Source organism: Physeter macrocephalus, chromosome 20 (genome assembly GCF_002837175.3).
Source record: "Physeter macrocephalus isolate SW-GA chromosome 20, ASM283717v5, whole genome shotgun sequence".
Classification (NCBI taxonomy): domain Eukaryota; kingdom Metazoa; phylum Chordata; class Mammalia; order Artiodactyla; family Physeteridae; genus Physeter; species Physeter macrocephalus.
The window spans coordinates 17,799,504-17,809,041 of NC_041233.1; the positions used below are offsets into that span (position 1 = coordinate 17,799,504).

At 37.0% G+C, this 9,538-nt stretch overlaps 1 pseudogene; it reads left to right on the forward strand.

Moving 5' to 3' along the window:
• Positions 1–7,449: 7,449 nt before the first annotated feature.
• On the forward strand, positions 7,450–8,463 carry LOC102985747 (mesoderm-specific transcript homolog protein-like; annotated as a pseudogene).
• Positions 8,464–9,538: the final 1,075 nt, after the last annotated feature.

The following is a 9,538-nucleotide window of genomic DNA, read 5'->3' on the forward strand; positions in this document are numbered from 1 at the left end:
TGGGATTCAGTAGATAAAATAAAGGTAGGATTAGAAATCCATTAAAATAACTCTTATGTGAGTAGAATATAAAATGATTATGTCTACAATATTTATATAAATCATAGAAGGAATTAAAATCATTTATAAGAACAGAAAAAATGCATTCTTAAAAGAACAAGCAGGTTGGGAAATTACCAGTGCAGAAATTCTAGGAATATTATTAAAACATTTAACAATAAAAATATTAAAAGATCAATTACACCCAGATGAAGAGTATGTACCCTGCAAAATAGATTTTGTAAAGTATTCTACAAGGAAGTCTAGGGAAATAAAATGATGGAAAAGATAAAAGTGGTTAAAAGAAAAGAATATCTTTGGCTCAACATCATTAATCATTAGAGAAATGTAAATCAAAACTACAATGAGATATCATCTCACATCAGTCAGAATGGCCATCATCAAAAAATCTACAAACAATAAATGCTGGAGAGGGTGTGGAGAAAAGGGAACCCTCTTGTACTGTTGGTGGGAATGTAAATTGATACAGCCACTATGGAGAACAGTATGGAGGTTCCTTAACATGTCCATCAACAGATGAATGGATAAAGAAGATGTGGCACATATATACAATGGAATATTACTCAGCCATAAAAAGAAATGAAACTGAGATATTTGTAGTGAGGTGGATGGACCTGGAGTCTGTCATACAGAGTGAAGTAAGTCAGAAGGAGCAAAACAAATACCATATGCTAAAACATATATATGGAATCATACACACACACACAAAAATGGTCATGAAGAACTTAGGGGTAAGACGGGAATAAAGACGCAGACCTACTAGAGGATGGACTTGAGGGACACGGGGAGGGGGAAGGGTAAGCTGTGACGAAGTGAGAGAGTGGCATGGACATATATACACTACCAAATGTAAAACCGATAGCTAGTGGGAAGCAGCCGCATAGCACAGGGAGATCAGCTCGGTGCTTTGTGACCACCTAGACGGGTGGGATAGGGAGGGTAGGAGGCAGGGAGATGCAAGAGGGAAGAGATATGGGAACACATGTATATGTATAACTGATCCACTTTGTTATACAGCAGAAACTAACACACCATTGTAAAGCAATTATACTCCAAAAAAGATGTCAAAAAAAAAAAAAAAGAATATCTTTGGATCCAAGAAAGGTCACAAAATCTGAGCAACAAGATAAAAATAAATCCACACCTAGAAATATCAATTAAGTTTTAGGATAACAAAAGCATCCAGTCAATATCAAAAGTGGAAAACTAGAATTTCCATCCTGAAAACCAACACCTTGAAAGCATGATTAGAGACAAAATTATATCTTATATCATTTGATATTCTAAACATTTTCAAAGTATTAGTGAAAGTAAATATCAATACAGTACGATTTATTCAGCTAAGTTATTGTTTAAGAGTGAGCAAGAAAAGTAAAACATTAAAAAAATAGATGAATTTTAGATATCCAGGATTTATGGGCCCACTTTTTTCATGTATTTTCTACCATTCTCAGTGGTAGGGCATTAGGTTTTTATTAATACTTGACAATTTTAGATCAGCTATAAGAACTAATTCTTTAAACTGTAACATTTCATTGTGTTCCTGTCACAAAATAGTTTAAAAATGTAGATCCAATTATATATAATGTTACAGAATATTTTACTTCCAGAATATCTATTATTCATTCAACAGTTTGTTTTTGTTTTTGCGGTACGCGGGCCTCTCACCGTTGTGGCCTCTCCCACTGCGGAGCACAGGCTCCGTACGCGCAGGCCCAGCCGCTATGGCCCACGGCCCAGCCGCTCCGCGACATGTGGGATCCTCCCGGGCCGAGGCACGAACCCGCGTCCCCTGCATGGGCAGGCAGACTCTCAACCAATGCGCCACAAGGGAAGCCCAAACAGTTTTTTTTTAATTAAATACTTATTGAATATTGAAGATTAGTAGTCAAAGACACAGGTCCTATCATTACACATTAATATGCACTAGCAGAAAAAATAATGTTTACACAGATACTCATGTCCATCAATAGAAGAGATATAAGAGACACCTCCATAAACTAAATCCTGTGGAAATTTAAAGGACGGAAGCAGCTGGCTGAGATAGCTGAAAACGCTTTACAAATGAGTAGAATTTAGATGAGGGGGAAGAACAGAGGTGTGGAGGTGACTGAAGAAATGGAGGAGTGTGAAGATTAAAAAGTTTCCAGAGTTCAGTTTGAGTAGAGCCTCTGATGGGTAAGGAGAGTAAGATACAACAGTGAAGCCAGATCCTGGAGGCCACAGGCCAGATCGTGCTGTGCTAATGATTCCAGGCTGTATTTGAAAGCCAAGGGAAAGGTATGGGTAGACATACACTATTGATCTGGATATTGTATAACGCAGAGAAGTTTAGAAGGTTTATCTCCTAAAACAGATTTATAGCTTTTATATCTTCTAAATTTACTCCCCCAAAAGGTTAAGAAACAAATCCTTTATGAGGTCGAAAATGGTTGTGGTGTAACTGCAAGAGTCATAGTGCAGTAAGAAGCACCTTAACCTTGGAAGAAAACTGGATACTATTCCTCTTCCTCAGTTTATTACCCAAAAGTATGTGAAACTCCCAGTGCCCCAGTTTCTTCCGCTTTAAAAGAAAAAGTAGTGAAAATCTCTCCTAGGATAGCTCGTGAACCTGAAGTCTAAGGAATCTCTAAAAATGTGCCAGTGAAACAGAGGAATCAAACCATTCTCTGATCGTCACAAATGTTAGCATTCCAAATAATATCAAAGAATTTCTTGCAAGTAATTCTAACTCATTTTAATCCAAATTAATAAAGGACTTGCCTTGGAATATGAATAAAGTAATTACTTATGCAAGCCAGATAAAATGATAACTGTGTTTAAACAAGAGATCTATAATCTTTCTTTTTTTTTTTTCTGCTGTATTTATATCCAGGTGATTCTCTACTTCATTTAACAAGTGTTAATTATTAACACTACTAAATTCTTCAACTACTTCGACTCCCAACTCAGGCAATCTTTAGTGAATACCTCTTGAGAGTACACACATTTACAAAAGCCTACCTTTTTAGTTAAGTCCCCTTTTGACCTTTCCTCAGCTTCTTGCAAGAGGAAGAACCAGTCTCACCTTTTACTGTGTATTTTGATGACATAACAGACTAACCCTGTAGAAATAGTGGCAGTGATTCCCTCTGAAGCTCTTCTAGTCTTTATTTTATGCCAAAATTTTATCTGTTTTGAGTTTATAATACTAATATCCTGATTTTTGTTTTTCTTTTTGTTTTGTTTTATTGGTTTTGTTTGCATATTTGTTTCAGGTCTTTTCCAGATTCTTGGCATGTATAGAGCCACCACAAAATGAATGACATTTGGGACTAAGGATGCAACAGGAACTTCCACCAAAGTCAGGTCATTATATTTACCAGGCTGCAAGGAAGAACTGGAATGACCACCCTGACACAGGCCTACTCTTGTAACCAGGTAAGGCCAGAACAGTCAAATCCTATGTTCCTGTGTCCATGTTAGAAATTAACACTAAAAACTGTGGAAATAAAGGAGTGAGAACCACTGGAGTTCTATGAGAAAGCTCTTAATTCGGCTTTAGATTATTAAGGGAGACAGACAGAAAGAATTGAAGAAATGGATGTGGATTAAAAAATAAAGGCGCAAACTATTTGACTTTTATTTTTACTTCTTATTGTTACTCATTTTCTTTCACTTTTGCACAGTGATTCTGGGAAATGGCTTTTATAACCAACGATTTTCCAAGGAAGGAAGAATCAAGCAAGAGCCAAAAATTCACAGCCCTGACAATTGTACCTGACAAATATTCTACTTCTGAAATTTTATTGAGCCTTAATTTTATACATCCCTTACAGATATTGGTATGCCAAGATTTTCATGCAAATTTCTGTTAATATTTTCTGTGGAGTGAATAACTTTGGGCAGAAAACATGTGTCAGGATTCTGGAGGCCTGCCAGAGAGGAGATGAGCTTCAATACAAACATCATACCCTGCGGTTTCCTTCAAATCACTACAAAGGATCATTTAACCTAAACTGCACTTCACCTGCTCAGTCATCAGTCACCCTATGAATATTAACATGATCTCTCTAGACATTAAAATAAATGAATACAATATAAATATTGAATAAAATATAAAATATTGAATAAAATAGTTCTTACAAAAGGGAATTGTGATTCTCCTCTGGATTTAGGTTGAAGTACTAAATATGAGTAACAAAGTAAAAAGGAGAAATGACTACTAAAGAGATCATCATTGAATTAGGAGGAAACCCAACTGCTTTGTCAGTTTTATCCCAGGATGTTGATTCTCAAATAATTTGAATGGCACTGCAGAATGTGTGCAACTTTCTCAAGGAGTATAGCAAGAAGCTTCCCTTGCTCTTTCCATGAACAAGTGAATAAATAATATTATAATTGTTATATAAGTAGTATAAGTCGAAACAGCTTGATTAGAATCATGAATGAATGCTGAACACTCAATAATGAAACAGGAATATCAGCAACTCCAAAACTGCTAAAAGATATTCCAGGAGCATGCTCACATTAGTTAATTAATACTTTTTGTCCAGAGAAAAATTACGAAGAGCCTTCCTCTCTTAAAAATGACACCAGCAAAAAAGAGGCCACTGATCAGAAGCTCCACTGCAGAGTTAGATGAAATTACCACTAGCTATGAATCGTGGCTTTTTTATGCTTATATCTAAGACATGTTTCCTTGTCCCACTGGCATTTTATTTTATTTTTATTAATTCAGAAATAAAAATGCAAAGAAAAAATCACTTATAATTCCACAACCAAAATATAACCACCATTAACCTATTGGTGTATTATTTTAGGGACATTTGTATTTCATATTAATGGTGAATATATATATACATATATGTATAATTTTAAATAATTCAACATTCATAATACTTATTTATAATTGGTTTTTATAAATATAATTATTAATGGTTAAAAATTCCTTAATCCATGGGATTTGGTATATATCTACCAGTAATCATAGACTTGCATGCTTTCAGTTACTAGGAAGTTAATAGAGAATGCTAGAGAGGCAATCAGCTTTTATTAAAAACACTGGGTAAGCAGTTTTGAGAAGAACTGTGCTCACAGAGACCAAGTTTGAAATTCCTGAATTATTTGATCTTCTCTAATTTTTTAATGACTTACTCTATTTAACTTTTGTGTGTGTGTGTGGTACGCGGGCCTCTTACTGTTGTGGCCTGTCCCGTTGCAGAGCACAGGCTCCGGACGCACAGGCTCAGCGGCCATGGCTCACGGGCCCAGCCGCTCCGCGGCATGTGGGATCCTCCCAGACCGGGGCACAAACCCGTGTCCCCTGCATCGGCAGGCGGACTCTCAACCAGTGTGCCACTAGGGAAGCTCCTCTATTTAACTTTTTTTGATGATGTAACCATGCAGTTTAAACCCATATGCAATGAGCTATTTTCCGAAATTTAGATAGTGCTTAGAATACATAGATCATTGGTTTACTAGGTCAGCAAGAACAAGAATATTTAAGACGTTTGAGTTACATTATCAAAGTGTTTCCCACAAAGGGCTGTCCAATTTGCATTCTATCAGGCCGAATATTTGTTTGACCATATTCTTGCCAGTATGAACATTTTAAAACTACCATTGTCAAGTAAATTTTATTTTAATTTCATTCGTTATTATGACTTTTCTATATTTACAAAATTTTGTATTTTCAACTTGTGGATTTTCTCTTCACAACATTTTTTTCATCTTCATGGACTTTTTTTTTTTTTTGGTTTAGATATTTTAGTGTCATTCCCTTGAAGAGGGCTAATATCTCAATATTAAAGAGTACACATGAAAAAAAAAAGAACTCCACACCCAAAAGAATGCTCAGAAAGTCTAGTGATTTAGAAAGGCTAGAATCATTTTCATAAATAAAAACTTATAATAGTTACCTAGAGTAAAATTATTTAACTTCAAAGCAAATAAAGTTTTCAAAGATCATAGCATACACTAATAAAAGTCATGGCTGTGCTGTAATTCTTCTGGATACAGTAAATATTTAAAATATTGAGGGCCTACTATATGTGTATGGTACCATTCTGTAAACTGAAGGATATTCATTACAAATAAAATGAAAATTCTGAATATATTGAATGATGGGAAAGAGTGAGATGGCCAATAACATTAATTCCCTAAAATTTTGTAGTATTTGACAATTTGATCATTTAATTTAACAAAATTGTAAATCTATGATTGAGTCAGGAATCCAGACAACCATGAGTTATTTTTCTTCTTTCAAGAAGCTCAGAGTAAGTTCTGGGCAAAAACAGCCACAAATTATTCTGTGCAGCTGTTAGTTTGCATACAAAATTGATAGCAGAAGCAAGGGGGAAGATGTAATTTTGAAAATTGTGGGTATAAATAAATATAAAAACATTAAAAATGCCCTCTTCTAGGTGAAGTACTGGAAAAAAATCACCACAAAGACTATTTGTTATTAAAGAAACATAATTTTTTAATTAATTCAAAATGAATTAAAGATCTATTTCTTGTCTCTTAGGGCTTCAGGAAAAATTGAAGGAAAATGATACATTCTTGGACAAGTATCTGGAGAAAATAACCTACCTCAGAACAAATGGTGTGTAAAACTAATAAATAATGAAGTGACTATTTAAATAAACAAATGAATTTACCCAACAGTTCTAGCAAAATTTTTCTTAAATATATATAATAATAAATGTTTAGTAGAATTTTGTTTGTGGTCTTCTGCATATTTATTTGTATATTTAGGAACCCATAGAGAGGACAAACATAGAACAGGGAGTCAGTCAATTTAAAGGAATTACAAAAATTCTACCAAGATTGTGCCAAGATTATACTAAGAGGTCTATAAATAGCTCAGGGAAGCACTTTATCCATAACACTCTAATGGTGCCCACTGTTCTATACTGTATTGTAATAACCTGTCAATACATCACCTCCTCCACTGTACTGTGCCCTCCTCGAGGGTAGGATCTAAGTCTTGACCTAGTTCACCTGTACTTTCCTATTGATAAGCACTCCAACAGATGTGTGGAAGGCAGGAAGACAGGTAGACAGGAAAGATTAATAATAGGGCATGAATAGAATGGATCAGATATGTGCAAAAATGCAATTCTCTCAGCAAAAGCAGTTCTAAGAGGGAAGTTTATAGCAATACAATCCTACCTTAAGAAACAGGAAACTTCTCAAATAAACAACCTCACCTTGCACCTAAAGCAATTAGAGAAAGAAGAACAAAAAAACCCCAGAGTTAGCAGAAGGAAAGAAATCATAAAGATCAGATGAACAGACCAATCATAAGCACTGAAATTGAAACTGTGATTAAAAATCTTCCAACAGGCATGTGCAACTGGGTACCCAAACATGGAGTCTTGTAGCCCAGGTCTTACCTGAATCAGGATGAGGGAGTGGTGGGTCCAGGTGGGGCTGTTGGCTGTGCCCCTGCTTGTGGCCTACCTGCACATCCCGCCCCACCCAGCTTTCCCCTGCTCTTCACTCATGGAAGTCATCAGGCAAATTTTTTACCTACAAGGGACTGCGTATCTTCTACCAAGACTCTGTGGGTGTGGTTGGAAGTCCAGAGATAGTTGTGCTTTTACACGGCTTTCCAACGTCCAGCTATGACTGGTACAAGATTTGGGAAGGTGTGACCCTCAGGTTTCATTGAGTGATTGCCCTTGATTTCCTAGGCTTTGGCTTTAGTGACAAACTGAGATCACATCACTATTCCATATTCGAGCAGGTCAGCATCATGGAGGCTCTTTTGCGGCATCTGGGGCTCCAGAACCATAGGATCAGCCTGTTGTCTCATGACTATGGGGACATCATTGCTCAGGAGCTGCTCTATAGGTTCAAGCAGAATCGATCTGGTCGGCTTACCATTAAGAGTCTCTGTCTGTCGAATGGAGGTATATTTCCTGAGCCTCACCGTCCTCTCCTTCTCCAAAAGCTTCTCAAAGCTGGAGGCATGCTGTCACCCATCCTCACGCGACTGATGAACTTCTTCGTATTCTCTCGAGGTCTCACCCTGGTCTTTGGGCCATACACCCGGCCCTCTGAGAGTGAACTGTGGGACATGTGGGCAGGGATATGCAACAATGACGGGAACTTGGTTATCGACAGTCTCTTGCAGTACATCAATCAAAGGAAGAAGTTTAGAAGATGCTGGGTGGGAGCTCTTGCCTCTGTATCTATACCCATTCATTTTGTCTATGGGCCACTGGATCCAGTGAATCCCTATCCAGAGTTTTTGGAGCTGCACAGCAAAATGCTGCCACAGTCCACAGTGTCGATTCTGGATGACCACATTAGCCACTGTCACAGCTAGAGGATTCCATGGGCTTCTTGAATGCATATATGGGCTTCATCAACTCTTTCTGAGCTGGAAAGAGTAGCTTCCCTGAATTACCTCCCCTATTCCCTTATCTGTTGTGTATTCCACTTAGCAAGAAACGCCCAAAAGAGGTCCTGGCCACCAAACACTATTATCTCACAAAAGTCCACCTGACTCACACTGGTGAACAGCCTATAGTAAAAAGCCAGCTGAAGCTCTAAGGGTGACCTAATAGTCCACTTCCCATTCCTTTGACATCTGATCAAGTGTATGGACTTGCCTTTGTCTTTGTGTTATTAGGAAATTCTGATGGGCACTACTACTCACTGACGCAGAAAGATAGACTGACATTCTTTTGCATAAAAGTCTTTGAAACACTTCTATGGACTTTTCTGAAATATTTAGAAATGCTAATTTCTGGCCCTTATTGGAATTATCTAAAGATGCCACCTTCACCTCACCTTGAATGGCTTTAATTCTCTAAGTGACACAGCTTCAAGTGAGAATGAGTCTCCCTTGTCATAACTTTGGATTTAGTTTCATTAGTTGCTTCTAACTGTAGTCATTTTGTTAGACTTTGGTTTCAATAATGCAGTATTCTAAGTATACTTTAAGACTATGATTAATCTACACGTATTATGTATGTATTTTATAAGGACACTAAACCAGCAGACACTTACTCTAGCAGAGTAGTTTAACCTTATTAAACATGTTTCATTTCTGAGCAAATTGAACTAAAGCCAAGTTATTTACAGAATTTCCTAAAATCACAGAACATTAAGGACAGTAGTCTCTGTGCCAGAGATTTACTGTTATTTGCTGTTAGAACTGGTCTTTCCAGCTAATAACAGTCAGACTCCTCATACTTCAGTGCTTAGAAGCATGTCCCTCCTGAGCCAGAGTGGAGAGGAGGGGATCGTTGTACAGTCCAAGTTACCAGGCTGAATATATACTGATTGCTTAACTTCTCGCTGGTTGTCCCAGAGAGGGTTCCTCCTGTAGCTCAGCTATTCCTGTACTTTACAGATGGAAAAGTTCCAGAAACTTTAGGAACAAAGTCTGAAAGTTCTATGAGCAAATGGTGCTGAATACTTTTTTTTTTTTAAGCCACAGTTTCACTGTCTTAGTTAAAACAGGATTATTAAGTAGTGATTT